Genomic DNA, 18,270 nt, shown 5'->3' on the forward strand with positions numbered 1-18,270 from the left:
ATTCTAATCAAATAACAGCTAGGGAGTCATGGTGAATGGTGATAAGGACAGATCTTGTACTTCAAAAAAAAGTTGGAAGTGTAAAACATGATTACTCTGTGGGAATCTAATCAGGCACGTGATACTATGCCACCCCTCAGTGCCATACGAACAGGGGTTTCTCAGAAAATGAGTATGGACTTCCTTGCAAGTTTGATGAAGATGGCACTGTCATACTCTACCTAGAACTGTTAACCATGGACACAGGGGACATATAAGACAGGGTGGCCATTTCTAATTGGTGACAAAGACTTTTGTCCCATAAAATCCATGAGCATTTGCTATTAGGTGAATTTGGGCAAATCATAACTATAGCAAATGCTGACAGTATTTAATTACTCATAAAACAAGGATAATACATTATTTTATATATGCATACATTACATTCATATTTTTGAGAGGCAGGAAGAGATCTCTCATCCACTGTTTCACTTACTTCCTAGATGCCTGAAATGGTCAAGACTAGGACGGGACAAAGCTGGGAGTCGAGAACTCAATCAGGGTCTCCCACATGGTGGCAGGAGCCCAGTTAGAGCCACCATTGTTGCTTCCCGGGACCTGCGTTAGCAGGAAGCTAGACTCAGAAGTCAGGAGCCAGAGCTGCCAGGCCATGAACGTCTTCACCTCTTGGCTGAACACTTTGTCCCTTTACCTTTTATCTTTGATCATATAGTTTGTTTTTCCATTTGAATAACAAATGTGTACACACACATATAGATATATAGATACAGATATAGATGTAGATAAGTGTATACCTATAGACATAATGGGGGTACTTCAAAAAGTTCATGGAAAATTGAATTAAAAAGTTTATTTTGGTAAAAAAATATTTTTAAATGCATGCGTAGTTTTTACGTAACACCCATGTTCATGAACTTTTTGAACACCCCTCATAAATACATATACATATTTGCACATGCATAGATACGTTAGTGTAAATATGTAGGTATGTACAGAGACACACAGGTATATGTAGTCTTTTGTGTGCTAGGTACTGTTCTCAATGTTTTGCAAATATTAATGCACTTAAATATGTGTGCTTAGATAATTTACCACAAAATGTCAGTTAAATTATATGAAAAGAACTTGAGTTTTCTAGTCCTGAATATCAGAGTGTCTGATAGGTTAACAGGATCATGATCATGATTAATGTTACGAAACTCTTAATGTAAACCATGCCCTTTGTAAGATTATTTAATAATTTTTGGATCAGAGTCCAGTCAGAATATTCTGGTTACTTTAACAGAAAGAATCAATGCACATAATTTTGAGTTAAGTATTAGCAATTAAAAGGGATGTAGAAACACAATAAAATATCATGAAAGTAGCAACTGCAGGAAGCAGCCACTACCCTTAGGGCCGGGGAAAGAAAGAAAAGACATGAACATTATTGAAGCTGGGGTGTTTGGTGGAGGATCCCTGTGGCTCTTGGAGCTGTGAACGCGATTGGCTAGTGCTGGATCTCCAAGAGTGGACATGAGGCTGTCTTCAACGGGATGGAAAATGGAAACAGAATTGCCACTGCCAGGGTGAAGTACTATGGCTGGAGTGGTTCTCATAGGAATTGAAATGAAAGGACAGTGCAGCAGGAAGCTGGCAGGGAGAAGTCCCTCCTTTCTGTTCCAGCCTGCCAGTGCCCCTTTCCTAGGTGATTAACAAATGGAAGAGCAGTTTGCAAAATCCCAGCCCCCACAATCCAGAAGCTAAGAGTAAACTTGAGATTGAGAGACAATGCCTACATGACAGGCTTGGTGTATTTTAACATCAGGTTTCCCTTCTCCTTGGATTGTGTCTCATATTAAAATGCAAACCCATGTGCTCTAATTCCTTTCTCTCAGAAAAGCAAAGAACTTCCTTAATATCATCTCTCTAATCCCTGGGAACACTGGTGCAGGTGTGCTTGATATCTCACTTGGTGCTCTCTGTGCAGCAAACACTCACTAAATGAGTGAATGCATAAAGGTATATTCTCAGCATAACACTGACTTCTTAAATCTCTTTAAACAATGAATTTTTCATCTACTTTGATCACTAGGCTAGGATATAAATATTTAGAGTATAAAAATATAATACTACATGTCGCTCCCCGTCTTCATGGGGGAACGACACTAAACCCTGCCTAGGCTTCATATCCGAGTCACGGCACCATTATGTCGCTCCCCCTCTTCGTGGAGGAACGACACTAAGCCCTGCCTAGGCTTCATATCCGAGTCACGGCACCATTATGTCGCTCCCCCTCTTCGTGGAGGAACGACACAGGACCCTGCGCTGTTCTTTCGTCTGCTCGGCCCTCCCCGGGTTTGCTCCTGGTTCTTCCCGGGTTGGCTACTATCCTTTCCACCTCCGTGGAAGGGCAGTTCCCCCTGGCCACATTCCCCACTTCCGCAGGGGAGCAGCACACCGCCGGCCGGCTCTTCTCAGGGGCTGCACAGGTGTTCCTTCAGCTAGATGTTCCCCTTAGATGTTCCTGGTGCATGCCGTCTCTCTCCTCCTTTATAGTCCTCCTCTGCCAATCCCAACTCGGCTGCCCACACGCCGAGTATGCTGCTCTCCTCCAATCAGGAGCAAGTCCTGCTGTTTATTGGTTGAACTGGAGGCAGCTGGGTAGAAGCTATTTTCTCCTCTCCCAGCGCCATATTGTGGGAGAGCAGATGCATAGAATAAGTCTTAATTCCAGTAACTTAGTCTAGTCCGGGTTGCTCCCCACACTACAGAAATATGAATTTAAGACTTCAAAAGCTGTAGTGTTCTTTAAAACACTGTGATATATTTTGCTTATTTTTCTCGAACTACAGAGTATGAGGACAGAAAGTAGAATTTTGATCTCCTCTTGAACTGAATGGACATTTCTGAGAGCCCAGGGATGTGTGTGGCAGACTGTTGCTTGGGTTCCCAGTGTGGCTGAAACTCAGAGGTGTGCTGTCCACCCTGCACATGAACCAGAGAGGAGCTTTCCTGCTCTTGTCCCAGGCCTAGGTCTTTTCAGGTCACCCTCAGTCTCCCATGGGTGGTGTGGGGGCATCAAGTAGAAAGTTCTCAACCATGTGCAGTAAACAAGGGACCAGCCGTGTGGCACAGCAGGTTGGGCCCTGCCTGAAATGCTGGCATCCTGTGTGAGCACAGGTAGGAGTTCCTGCTGCTCCACTTTTGATCTGTCTTCCCACTAATGCATCTGGGAAAGCAGCAGAAGGGAGCTTGGGCCCCTGTCACCTCCATAGGCGACCCAGGCTCCTGACTGCGTTGTGGTCATTTGTGTAATGAAAAAGCAGATGATCTCTCTCCCTCTCTGTCTCTCCGTATCGCTCCGTAACTCTGCATGTATTCAAGTAAGTAAATAAATCTTTACAAAAAATGCTCGATAAACAAGTTGTTTTACAGATAGTCCTCTTTGTAAAAGGAAGATCTATATTTACAAGCTTACTCACTTTACAGTTACCTGTTTAGTTTTCTGTTTGGTTTATAGCGTTCAGTGTATCTTTACTGAATATTCTTTCCAAAATAAGTAACAAATCTGAATATGAAATGAGAGAGGAGAACTGACGCCTTGAAACAAAGCCTTCAAATGCCCATTGTTTTCCTCCATTCCTGAAAGAATGATGTAAAGCTCACATTTTCATAGCAATTCCCAAGCATTTCTCAAATATATTCAAGGACATATTTTGTGAAGGTTTTAGGAGCTGGGATGTTTTTGCAGGAAACGGCTCTAAATATCAGAAAGGCAATCCAAGTCTACACAAACAATGTGTATATAAACACATTTTAGTGCACTATGTGGTCAATTTAATGTTTAATGAAAGTCATTTGTTTCATTTTACAAACCATATGCTGTATGGTTTTTCCTGGCATGGATTGCCTTATTAAGAGATTGCACAGGGATATACTTATCTTTTGTTTATGAATGTCTTTGTGGCCCCCAAAAGTGTGTGCTGTTGTACACCAAAGAGCAGTCTTTGTGGACCAGGCTGTTTGCAAGAATAGAAACAAACAGAAGGTCGGGCTCTCTGCAGGAAAATCCCTTGGGCAATCCCTTGATTTTCCACATAAAATAGATCAAATTCATGCAAGATCTAAGCACTTAGAACTTAAAAAATGAACCAAAAGTGTAGTTTTATAAAATGAGTGCTGCCCGTGCACTGTATGATATGGTAACATTGCTAGCCTCTACCTACTAGATGCCAGTTGCACCCTCCAACTTAAACAGACACCAAAAATATGTCCTCAGGTGGAAAATCACCCCCAGTTTAGAGCCACTGCCTTAAATCTCACTTCCCTGCAGCCTTTCTATTTTTCTTGTCTCCCCTTTGATCCCCTGTGTTCTGGTACACAGGGATCAGGTGGTCTTCCTTCTGGATTACTTCTTAGGCTTCTGATCCTGGAAGATTGGCCTAGGGTTAATCACAAGGCAAGACCTAGTTTAGAGTCCATGAGATGCATAGTCCTGGAGCTTATGATTGCCTGGTAATTTTAATTGTAGTGGCTTACTAGCTTCTAGATGAGGGTGATACAAGGAATGTACTGTATTATAAACACCTGAGACTTAAGCTCTTTATTCTGAAAATGGTGCTGGGATAAACTAATGTATCCTGTAAGATTTAATATCCTGAATTTTCATCATAACCTTCTATTATTATAGCAATACTAGTTTGTTAATGATTGAATATCTTTCATCATTTACTAAACCATATTGATTATTATTTTTAACATGAGACTCAAAACTGCCAGTTAAGATCACTTCCATTAAGTTTGAGTCGACATTATTAACTATCAGTAGTATATACACACACCCCGCCTTTATATATTTGGTATATGAAATTGTATCTTGGGTCATACTGAATGTAAGTTAATAGAGACCCTTGCAAAAGTTCTTGCTGTATGAGACATAAGCATATATGGCTGTCAGCTTTGAGTGGAAAAAAATAAGTGACTGCAGAATGAGAGCAAGGCCAGAAAAAACCCTGCTGTTCTTTCAGAACTGTGCTCAGGATGGTGCCCTCCTTCAAGTAAAGTCTGAGGGCAGAGAATGTCCTGACTGTAGGGCATACAAACACGGTCCTTTGTTAGCAACCTATCTAAATCTCTAGATCTTCCAAACTATGACTAAGAAAGGAGAATGAGATAAGCTCTTATTATGAGAAGAAAAAGAAAATTAAATCTCGGAGAAGAAATGAGGGAAATTATCACTATAATTATAATTAGTATCATTGTATTAAAGGATACACAATTTTAATATCCAGAAACCCATTAATCCTCAGATAACAGTTGATAATCGTCACTTTTATCCAACCTTGAAAATGAAAGCTGTAGATCTTTTACATTGTCGATATGTAGGACAAAAGAAGTTTGAAATCTATAAAACTACCTGTTGCTGTTAACAAAGACCTGACGTTTCTAGTGGGAAAGAAATAAAAATGGATTTTATATGATACTACTAACTAAAAAGTGTGTATAAAATTATTTGCTTCTTGTTTTCTGTCTGCATAATCAAAACTTTTTAAAGGAAAGGGTATAACTTTTTAAAAAGATTTTATTTATTTGAGAGGCAGGGTTAAAAAGAGAGGGACAGACAGAGAGAAAGGTCTTCCATCCGCTGGTTCACTCCCAAATGGCTGCATTGGCCAGAGCTGGGCCAATCTGAAGCCAAGAACCAGGAGCTTCTTCTGGGTCTCCCACATGTGTACAGGGGCCCAAGCACTCAGGACATCCTCCACTGCTTTATCAAGCCATATTTAGAGAGCTACGTCAGAAGCAGCCGGGACATGAACCAGCACCTATATGGGAGGCCGCAGGTGGAGACTGAGCCTACTATGCCACAGCACGGGCCCAGTGGTATAACTTTTAATGAGCAAATGGACATATAAATCAGGAAATTAAATATATAATCAGGAAATTAAATATCAATAGGCATTGCAGAGCACCAAGTTTAAGCCACCACATGGAACATCCGTATTTCGCATGGGAGTGCTTAGTTTGAGTCCTGGCTGTTCAACTTCTCATCCAGCTTCCTGCTCATAACCTGGGAGGCATCAGATAATGGCCCAAGTACTTGGGCCCTTGCCACACATGTAGGAGACCTGGATGGAGTTTCTGATCCCTGACTATTGTTCCTGATCCCAGTCCTACTGTCACAGACATTTAGAGAGTCCATCAGTAGACAGAAGATCTCTCTGTGTCTATTTCAAATAAATAACTCTTTTTTTAAGATTTATTTATTTAAAAGAGTTACACAGAGAGAGGAGGAGCAGAGAGAGAAAGAGGGAGGTCTTCCATCCTCTGGTTCACTCCTCAGTTGACCACAATGGCTGTAGCTGCACCAATTTGAAGCCAGAAGCCAGGACCTTCTTCCTGGTCTCCCACATGGGCACAGGGGCCCAAGGACTTGGGCCATCTTCTTCTGCTTTCCTAGGCCACAGCAGAGAGCTGGGTCAGAAGTGGAGCAGCAGGTCTCAAACTGGCACCCATGTGGGATGACAGCGCTTCAGGCCATGACATTAACCCTCTGCGCCACAGCGCCTGCCCCAGTAAGTAAATCTTTAAAGAAAAAAATAAATCAAGGAGAAGTGGGAGACACAATGTAGCTGGTATATATCAAGGACTACAACAAGATAGTACACAATGCATCAGCCAAATATTTTAAGATATACTAGGTATTTATGCACGTGTACCTGTCATTATGTTTATCTAGACATACAGAATGTACTACACCAAGAGTGAACCTTAATGTCAGTCGTGGACTTTTTGTGATAAGGATGTGCTGTTGTTGGTTCACTGGTTACAACGCACGCACCATGCTGATGGAGGATATTGATAATGGGGAAGTTTGTTCATGAATACGGCAGGGGATATAGGAGACATCTCAGTACCTTCCACTCAGTACTGCTGTGAATCTGAAACTACTCAGAAAAGTCTTTTAAATATATTCATTTGTGTTAGTAATTCTTGGAACCCATTGTGACGACAGATTCTGGTTAATTGATAATTTTAAGAGTTATCAGATGTTATATGAAAAGGCACCACATCTAACCTTGCCCTTTTTTTTTTATCTTTTATTTAATGAATATAAATTTCCAAAGTACGACTCATGTGTTACAATGGCTTCCCCCCCCATACCGTCCCTCCCTCCTCATGTAGGATCTCTGTCCTTAACGTGCTGTACACTGAGGCTTAATGCTATAACGAGTACTCAAACAGTATATTTCACTTTGTGTTTCTATGGGGGTGCAAACGATTGAAATCTTTACTTAATGTACACTAAACTGATCTTCTGTAAAAAAAAAAAAAAAGAAAAAGAAATTATCAATTCCCAACTTGACTCTCACTGGGATTAAACATGACAATAGGTCTGATCTGATTTCATCATCATTTAACCTTGCCCTTTTTAGCATTCTTATCAGCATCGTAAATGAGGCAGGTATCTGGGGGCTTGCTGTGCAAATGTGCCAAGCCCAGGAAACCAGAATGGGTAGCAAATATGGTGGTATCAAAACCTGTATCTTATAAAATAAGACAATCTAATAATATGAAATTTGACAAACCCTACGCTGCAATCCAAAGGCATAACTTGGATCAGAAAAGAGAGAGGAATTGGCTTAAAGGCAGCATGTATGGGAAGGAATTATAGGATTAGGTGACTGTATATGCAGGGAGGACCAAACCATATGATATGTTTATTGGAAACTAATGTTACCTGAAGTCATATCCATTAATTTCTATTTTAATTAATATCCTAATATCTAGAATGGTATTAGGTAGGCCTTACCAGGGTAATTTTTTTTAAAGCTGACAGAATGGTAAAAAGAATTTCACTTCATATCATTGGAGCAATGGCTGGGGAAACTCAACATATCTGGGTGAATGCAGTTCCTGCCCACAGATATGGGGAATAACTTGTTGTCATAGGAAATTCTCAAAGTTAGCTGCACTGGCTACAAGTTGTTCTCCATAGTGGCTGTGCAATTTCCTGCTTAATACCAACAGAGACTTTTTAAGCAAATATAATTGGCACAATTTTTCAACACTTAACCATCTTAAGAATGCTGTCTTTTTGTAGATAAAGCCTTTATAAATGAGAAAGAATGTTTTATTGTACTAACACACTTTCTTCCACCTTTAACTGTGCACAACAATCTGTTAAAGACTTGCATATTCACTCAATGTAAAACACCATTAACTACTACTAACATAGCATGTGCACCTTCAGACAGCCACAAGTCTCAGAGCTGTTAAGAAAGAACTGTTGATGAATCAAATACTAGATTCCAGTAGTTATGCAGCTGCAAGTTGTTTCCTCTTATTTTCATCTCATTAATCTGATATAATTTTCAAAGAAGAAGATAGATGAACTTCCTCTGTAATACGTAGTGGGAAAACACCATTCTCTCAAAAGATAGTTCTTGCTTGGAATTGTACTATAGGAACACTCATATTCCTATGCTAATGCAGACACTGAGAAGCGCTACATGTTAACAGTTACCGCGTTAGATGTAGGCTTTGGTACAGCAATCAAGACACGTGGGATACCTGCATCCCTTGTCAGAGCACCTGGTCTCAAGTCCTGGCTCCACTCCTTAGTCCAGGTGCCTGCTGATGTGTGCCCTGGGAAGCTTGTGTGCCTGCCACACGTGAGAGGCTGAATTTCCCTGGGTTGAATCTCTGGCTCCTGGCTTCAGCCTGGCCCAGGCCTGGCTATTGGGGGCATTTGGAGAGTGAACAGGTAGATGGGAGTGTTCAGTCTCTCACCCGCCCTCCTACTCCATCTCTCTCTGTCTCCCTATCTCTCAAATAGATATAGTTAAAGAAAAACTAGTTTAGCATTAATGTCATCACTTGAGATAGCAGCCTCTCATCTTTTAGCCACTCTATAGCTGATGATTTTATACAACCAATCTTGTTACTATCACCTGTGTGTGTTTTTAGAAAGCAATTCACCATTTTTTAATTTTTTGAAAGTAAGAACACTGAACATGAGACCTCTCCTGCACAGATTTAAGTGTACCATACATTATTGTTGATGGTAGGCAAGACCTGTACACAAGCTGATATCTAAAGCTCATTCAGAGGATTTTGACTGAAGATTTATGTTGTTGATTTATAGTTCTCATTTTCAGCTATCCCACCCAAGGACCCAATAACTACCATTCCAGTCTTTGATTTTTTGAATTTGACTACTTTGAAAAGGACTGAAATTCTACCATCCCACATTTTTCTCTCTACTAAACATTTTTGTTTGCTTATTTTTATTTATAATGATTTAATTTCTCTTGATTTTCTGTAGTCCATGACATTCATTTGTAAACCTAAATTCCAAGTTTTGTCAGGAAAGGTTGAATTAATGTTATCAGTTCATCTTTGTCTTCCCATGATCTTATCCAAAGATATTCATGATTTGTTTCCTTATTAAAAACTTTAAGTAATCGATAGCAAGAAATGTGTTTAAACCATAATTGTAGATGGCAACTTATGTTTTCTTCCTCAAAGAATCATTTATCACCATACAAAATGAGTAAAATAAGAGTAAATAATAAATTCCCCAAATCCAAAAATGGGTAAGTCTTTTGGTTTCCAAGGACGAGTGGCACCAACAAACTGATCAGAAAATATCATGTATTTAAAAGCTCACTCACCACACCCTTGGTCCTCCCGGATTTTACTTAATGGAGGATTGTAGGTTGTGAACTGCAAGGGGAAGAAATCCAAAATGAACTTTTGTTGGTCAGGCTCTGTCTATGCTGAGCAGTTCTGTCTGCTATAGCTGTTGGTTTATACATGGAGCACCCACAAGAGATTTATTTTTCTTCTGGGGTTTAGATAAATATACAAAGAACAACAAATGACAAATGCCATAATTACTTAAGGATATTATCATTTCTGGTGTGACAGATCAAATCTGGAAGCCTAAAATAAACTAAGCAAGCATTCACTGTGCTAAAGAGCATGCACCAAGTAATTGCTTGCTTTTGTCAGAGTTCACTGGAAAGTCAACTATTGAAACAAAGTGCTCTCAGCATTGTCCCTGAACAATAAATGTGCTCAACGAAGCTTGACTGGTTTTCTTTTACTCCTTTCTATGCTACCCAGCATGAAACAAAGATCAATTTCAGGGCCAAGTGGGATTTTGGCACTACAATGGCACTGGTAAAGAGAGAACTTTTCTGGGGTGGGTGCTGTGGCATAGCAGGTAAAGCCACCGCCTGCAGTGCTGGCATCCCATACAGGCGCCGGTTTGAGTCCCAGCTGCTCCACTTCCGATCCAGCTCTCTGCTATGGCCTGGGAAAGCAGTGGAAGATGGCCCAAGTCCTTGGGCCCCTGCACCCATGTGGACGACCAGGAAGAAGCTCCTGGCTCCTGGCTTTGGATCAGCTCAGCTCCAGCCATTGCAGTCATCTGGGGAGTGAACCAGAGGATGGAAGGTTCTCTCTCTCTCTCTCTCTCTCTCTCTCTCTCTCTCTGTATGTGTGTGTGTAACTCTGACTTTCAAATAAATAAAAAATCTTTAAAAAAAACTTCTCTATATACTTCAACCAAAACTTTTCCTAAATGACTCTTCTCATCACCAGTTAGCACTGTCAGTAATAGTGAAAGCGCTGCAATCCAGACCTGTGAGGGTCCATCAGAAAGTCTGTGCAAAGGGGCCAGTGAATGCCACAGTGGTTGATATGGCACTTGGGATGCCCACGTCTGTGCTGGGTTAGAGTGCCAGCTCCTTTTCCTATTCCAGAGTCCTCTTAGGTAGCACGTGATGCCACAAGTAGTGTGTTCGCTGCCACCCATGTAGAGAACCCAGGCTGAGTCCCAGCCTAGCCTGGCCCAGCCCTGGCTGCTGCAAGTATTTGGGGAGTGAACCAGTGGACAGAAGATTGATACTTTGCTCTCGCTCTCATTTGGTCTCTCTCTCTCTCTCTCTCAAATAAAATGAAGGGAAATAATTTTGAAATTCTTGGTGCAGTAGGTTAATCCTCCGCCTGCGGGGCCAGCATCCCATATGGGCGCCGGTTCTAGTCCCAGCTGCTCCTCTTCCAATCCAGTTCTCTGCTGTGTCCCAGGAAGGCAGTGAAGGATGGCTCAAGTCCTTGGGCCCCTGCACCCACATGGGAGACCAGAAAGAAGCGCCTGTCTCCTGGCTTCAGGTCGACACAGCTCTGGCCATTGCAGCCATTTGGGGAGTGAACCCATGGATGGAAGACCTTTCTCTCTGTCTCTCTCTCACACTGTCTGTAACTCTACCTCTCAAATAAATAAAACAATATAAAAAATTCATGGAAAATGGAATTAAAATGTTTATTTTAGTGTAAAAAGTTTTGAAATCCATATATTTTTTCCATAAAACACATTTTCCATGAATATTTGAAGGCCTTTTGTTCCATGGATTTCAAAATTTTTGCACAGAAATAAACTGATCTTCTAACTTCATTTTTTCTTTACGTTCCCTTGAAGATCACCATTCTCAGGTTTTAGTACACGGAAACAACTCTCACCTCTCCATATTGCACCTTGTAGTAGAGTAGTGAGGACGATATCTGTATTGTATATCTCAAAGGAGATCTGTGTTACCACTGTCCTATGGGGCTGATGTTGTGCCACAGCGGGTAAACCTACCAGTTGCTACACCAGCATCCCAAATTGGGGTGCCAGATCCAGTCCTGGATGCTCCACTTCCGATCCAGCTCCTTGCTAATGCACCTGGGAAAATAGCAGCAGATGGCCCAAGTACTTGGCCCCTACCAGCTATGTGATAGTTCCTGGCTCCTAGCTTCAGCCTGGCCCAGCCCTGGCCATTGCAGCCACTGGAGTGAACCAGTGATAGAAGACTGCAGAGAGTGAACCAGTGGATAGAAGGTCTCTTTCATTCTGTCTCTCCCTCTCTTTCAAATAAATAAAATAAATCCTAGAAAATAAATCAGAAGTGTCCTTTCACAATAGAAGCTGAAAATCCAGCAAATTATGGTTGTGAATGTTAATAGCCACATTCTCTATAAACATGGCTTAGCTTGAAGAAGGTGCCATTAGGAGAGAGGAACTAATATTCATTAGAATTCCTATTACGCATCAAAACTAGCTTTGAGGCTGGTGCCACGGCTCAATAGGCTAATCCTCCGCCTTGTGGCACCGGCACACCGGGTTCTAGTCCCGGTCGGGGTGCTGGATTCTTTCCCGGTTGCCCCTCTTCCAGGCCAGCTCTCTGCTGTGGCCCGGGAGTGCAATGGAGGATGGCCCAAGTGCTTGGGCCCTGCACCCCATGGGAGACCCCAGGAGAAGCACCTGGCTCCTGGCTTCGAATCAGCGTGGTGCACCGGCCGCAGCATGCCAGCCGTGGCGGCCATTGGTGGGTGAACCAACGGCAAAAGGAAGACCTTTCTCTCTGTCTCTCTCACTATCCACTCTGCCTGTCAAAAAAAAAAAAAAAAAAAAGACAAAAACAAAAACAAAAAAACAACAACAAAAAACTAGCTTTGAGTATCACTGAGGAAACCGTTGCATAGCACATTCCTATTTCCCTGAATTTCTGGAGGGAACAGCAATCTTATTTTAAAATCAACTTATGCTGAAAAATTCAAGTGATTTCAGCGAGTAACTGTGGAGGCTGTGCACACCCAGTGAAAAGTGCTGTTTGATAAAGAAGACTTTGCAACAGGAATGCCTGAGTCACTGTGAGACATTGTGGTTCAGTGGACACGTGCAGATGGTCTAAGGCAAGCTCTCTGATTGCAGATGCTAGCTCTGCGCCTTGCTAGCTCTGATTTTTAGGCATCATATCCATTTTGTGCTGCTTTCTCAACGGAAAAAATATTGTCTTTGTCACAGAGTCGTTGTAAGGAATAGTAGAGTAAGTGGCCATAAAAAACCCTTTAAGAGGGGCTGGCGCTGCGGCGCACTAGGTTAATCCTCCACCTGCAGTGCCAGCATCCCATATGGGCGCAGGATTCTGTCCCGGTTGCTCCTCTTCCAGTCCAGCTCTCTGCTGTGGCCCAGGAGTGCAGTGGAGGATGGCCCAAGTGCTCGGGCCCCTTTACCCACATGGGAGACCAGGAGGAAGCACCTGGCTCCTGGCTTCGGATCGGCACAGCGCCAGCCGATGTGGCCATTTGGGGAGTAAACCAATGGAAGGAAGACCTTTCTCTCTATCTCTCTCTTACTACCTGTAACTCTGCCTGTCAAATAAATACATGAAATCTTAAAAAAAAAAAAAAAAGCCCTTTAAGAAAGAAAGAAATATTTATATAATTAGTAGGGTTAGATAAAAATATGTGAATTCCTTGAGAAATTTTATAGAATGTTCTTTTAGAAGACAAAAATACATAATGAGGATACAGTATGCCTGGAATTACGGTAGTAACTTACCCTTAGGAATCTACCTAAAAGTCTTCGTATGTATTGTTGATACATGTGTAAGTGGCTATCTTCTTGGACCTTTCCAGTCATTTATCATGCTGATTTCCTCTGTTCCAAAGCATATGAATAAATCATGCTTTACGTTTTCACAACACTTTTCCTTTAAAGTATTAAAAGGATTTTTAAATAAACTCATTTATTCCCCAAACACTGCTCACTGAATATAACCATAGCCACCAGACCCAAAACCTTAACAGTGCTGCTTCTTACTGTCTTTGTCTTCTGTATTAATGTCACATAGAGATCTCTGTTTGTAGGTGAAGTCATACATCAAACAGTACAAAGAAATATGAGCTAAGATCTTCTGATTACTGCCTTCCACTAGCAAATAAGTTGCAAATGCGATTGTAATGTTCAGCATCTGGTAACTGAAAAGAGTGTCAGGACATCACTGAAGCCCAGGATGACCGAGTGGTTCCACCAGGAAACTCATCTGCAATATGATACCAGGGGGAAGTTTATTTTGGCACAAAAATATTTGAAATCCTTGCATATGAGGTTACTTCAGAAAGGTCATGAATATTCTGGCTGATGTTGGGGCATAGTGGGTAAAGCCAGCACCTGTGGCACTGGCATCCGTATAGATGCTGCTTCGTGTCCCAGCTGCTCCATTTCTGATCAAGCTCCCTGCTACTTTGCCTGGAAAACAGCTGAAGATGACCTAATTGCTTGGGCTCCTGCACCCATATGGGAGACTCAGAAGAAGCCGCTGGCTCCTGGCTTCAGATCGGCCTAGCCCTAGTAATTGTGGCCATTTGGGGAGTTAACCAGCAATGGAAGACCTCTTTCTCTGTGACTCCCTCTCTCTCTCTCTCTGTAACTCTACTCTCCAAATAAATGAAATAAATATTTTTAAATAACCATATATGGACTTAAAAATGAATGTGTAAACTCATGTTTAGAATGTTAAATGTTTAGAATATCAATTGTATGACTTTGCTTATGTAAGATGTCCTCATATGTCTAATCTGTGCACTGAAAAGCAGAGTTATAGAGAAATGAGAGAGAAAGGGAGAGAGGAAGAAAGATCTTCCATCCATTGGTTCACTCCCCAGATGGCCTCAATGACCAGGGCTGGGCCAGGCCAAAGAAAAGACTCAGGAGGTTCTTCCAGGTCTCTCACGTGGATGGGAGGGCCCAAACACTTGGATCATCATCCACTGCTTTTCCCAGGCCATTACTAGGGAACTGGGTCAAAAGTGGAGCAGCTGGGACTTGAACTGATGCCCATATATGGTTATGGCTTTGCAGGCAGTGGCTTAAGCCACTCCTCCATAATGCCATTCTAATACTTTATCTTTTCTATACATTCTGTCCTTAAAATTTTTCTTGTGTTTTAAATTTTATACAATTAATAGCCTTACTATTCATATTCTCTTATAAAAGAAATAATAAACCCTTTTATTTATTAATAAACGTCCATATCTTATTACTACTTTGCTTAAACCTAAATAGCTCCCTATGACCTACTGGATCAAGCACATGAAAATGTAATATGTTAGGCCGGCGCCACGGCTCAATAGGCTAATCCTCTGCCTGCGGTGCCAGCACACCGGGTTCTAGTCCCAGACGGGGTGCCAGATTCTGTCCCGGTTGCCCCTCTTCCAGGCCAGCTCTCTGCTGTGGCCAGGGAAGTGCAGTGGAGGATGGCCCAAGTGCTTGGGCCCTGCACCCCATGGGAGACCAGGATAAGTACCTGGCTCCTGCCATCGGATCAGCGTGGTGTGCGGGTCGCAGTGCGCAGGCCATGGCGGCCATTGGAGGGTGAACCAGCGGCAAAGGAAGACCTTTCTCTCTGTCTCTCTCTCTCACTGTCCACTCTGCTTGTCAAAAAAAAAAAAAAAATGTAATATGTTAGGGCCAGTGCTGTGGTATGGTAGGCTAAGCCTCTGCCTGCTTTGCTGACATCCCATATGAGCACCATTTCCTGTCCTACCTGCTCCTCTTCTAATCCAGTTCTCTGCTTATGGCCTGGAAAAGCAGTAGAAGATGGCCGAGGGGCTTGGGCCCCTGTACCCATATGGGAGACTGGAAGAAGCTCCTGGCTTCAGATCAGTTCAGCTCTGGCCATTGCAACCATTTGGGGAGTGAACCAGGGCATGAAAGACCTTCTTCCATTTGTGTGGCTCTCTTTCCGTAACTCTGCCTCTCAGATCAATAACTAAATAAAATCTTTAATAAAATACCAAATGTAATGTTTGAGATATGACTTCTGATTATTTTTTTAGTGTTATTTCTGATGACTTCTCATTGATTTTGAATCACAAGAAACCTTCTGCACATTCTGTGGTGTTCCAGTCATCCTGTATTTGAATTTGATCTTCCCTTTTTCTGAAATGCGCTTTGCACTTACTTAACTTGCCTGCCTGGAAGTGCCTTCCTATTTTTGCTGCAAATTCCGATTCTACTGCTGACCCATCTATGAGGTCTTCACCAGCACCCTCCTGAAATGAATTTCCCACTACTTAGGAAACATTAATTGATCACCTATTAGTTTATTATTCAACAGTGGTAAGTAATTTTAATCCATATCTGTTTTGAAGCAGTCTAGTAAGACAGCAGTTATAGTTTAGTTGGGTAAGTGTAGTGATGGACGTATGAAGTGGGTGAGGGAGGGTAAAGTAGGGGATCTACTTCAGTGAATGGTCAAGGAAAGCTTGGCCAAATGCGCAAGATTTGAGTTCGATGTTGAAGAACTCTAGCAAGTGGAAGCCATGTCTCCCAAAAGTGAGTTCATTTGTTGCTAGCCAGCATGCTTCCTGTAGAAGCCAGGGGTGCGCATGGCTATGTGTGCAGGCTGCAGCAGCACCCAACATCTGGGATGATATCCATCAACAGACTGCCTCCTATTGTCTTAAATTTCCATCAGATGTGAGCACCTTGAGAACAAAGGCTGGGTCTTGTCCCACACTGAGCTCTCTCAGCTCTGGGCACAGCACCTGACACTGAATGGATGTTCTTTGACCGTGGGTGCCCTGAACAGAATTGAATCCTGCCACGTCAGTTCTCCTCATGAAGTTCTTCACTCAGCCTTGCCATTCATAATAAAGAAAACTTTCTGGCTAATTTTCTTCATTTTCATTCAAAGCAAGGTCCTGAACCCTTGGTGGAATTTTGTTGATGGAAGCGAAGGATATTCTGATTTCTTTCAGCACCTCATTTATATTCTATTCAGTGTGTGAGTTTAATTTCATTATTATCTATTATCTTTTATTCAAAAGAGGAAAGCAAAGTGTCTGTGTACATCAGTGGATCCCAGGAACAACTGAGCTGTTTTCTGAAACAGGGAGACTGGAACTTTTACCCCTTCCTCTCTGTTAAGGGAGCTTCTCTCAGTTCCCCCAGGAGAAGATTCCTTTCCTGACTTCTATTTTGAAATTCTTTATCTTATTCAAATTGACTTTACACTTACCAAAGAAACACACATGTATGGCTTTTAAATTATTTAAATGGTACCCAAAGACATAAAATTAAAATCAGCAGGAGTTCCCTACACCTTGCCACAATGTTTCAGTGCATCTCTCAAGTCTCCAGGGATAACACTTTCAACTATTTTGGCTTTCCTAGTGTGTGCATCCAATTTTCCAGATAACACTCTTATATTTCTCTAGTTCTTTTATTCATTTTAGAGAGTCAAGTATTGGATTTTTGATTTTACTATGCTATCTGTAATTCTTTTTGTGTCGTATGAACTATGTGTATATTGGGTTAATTATATCCTATGTATAATTGGTTACTCTAATCACACCTTAGATTCAGGAAACCTACATTCAAAAGATTGTAAATGCTTCTGTATTGTTCTACTTTGGATTTTTTTCCCTTTATCACCAGATTTGATGATGGTCATGATGAACATAGAAAGGGATTTCCTGGTGGTGAAGATGCTGTCATCCTGTATTGGAGTACCTGGGTTCAAGTCCTAGCCTGGCTCGTGACTCTAACTTCCTGCTAATACAAACCTGGGAGGCAATGGGAATGGTTTAAGTAATTGGGTCTCTGTCACCAATGTGGGAGATGTGGATTGAGCTCCTGGCTCCTGGCTTCAGGAATTTGATGAGTGAACCAGCAAATGGGAGCTCTCTCTGCTTCTCTGCTTCTCCTTAAATGCATAATTTATGTATTTTAAAAATTAGAAGTGGTTTCACATAAGTGAATTAGTAGCTTATAACTGGAATTTTACATGGCCTTTTATTGGTAAAATAGCAGTATTCAAGATATGTAGACTGGCTGAATACTTTAGAGATTTCCCCACACTTACATAAAAACAACCTAGAAAATTCTAATGTTTGTAGCCTTAGAGTTGATCCTAGGCTTAATATCTGGAAGGCCCAATGGGCAGACTCATTTAGAAGAATTCTGGTTGTCAGTTGCCAATGATAAAGTCAGATGAGAGCGAGAGCTCCTGACTCATGGGTTTGTTTATGTGTCTACTTGCTGATAGATGTTCATGCAATGAATACAATTATGTGTGACACATTTTTTTTCCTGAAATTTATCTTCTTTTTTAAGAATAGTTTAAGAATGTCAGAAAGTAGTTAAATATCACCCACTTGAATCTTTTTGAAACTTTTGTATTAACATAAAGAATCTAAAGGTTTAAATTAAACTAAATTAGTTGAGTCAGCTTGCAACAATAAATTACATGGCTGCCCTCCCCTAAATATTTATCCCTTACCCAATCTTTCATAGTTTAAACAGGATTTGGCTGTAGTTGATGCTGACTTTCGAGTCTCAAAGTCAAGGGACTAATGGTACTTACAGGGTGGAGACTTGATCCAATTATGATGTCTGAAGGTGTAGCTTTGTTCATTGATTATATTAAATAGGTTGTTAGATTGGCGTTC

The sequence above is a fragment of the Oryctolagus cuniculus genome, chromosome 14 (genome assembly GCF_051225735.1).
Source record: "Oryctolagus cuniculus isolate XC-2025 breed Fujian yellow rabbit chromosome 14, ASM5122573v1, whole genome shotgun sequence".
Lineage (NCBI taxonomy): Eukaryota > Metazoa > Chordata > Mammalia > Lagomorpha > Leporidae > Oryctolagus > Oryctolagus cuniculus.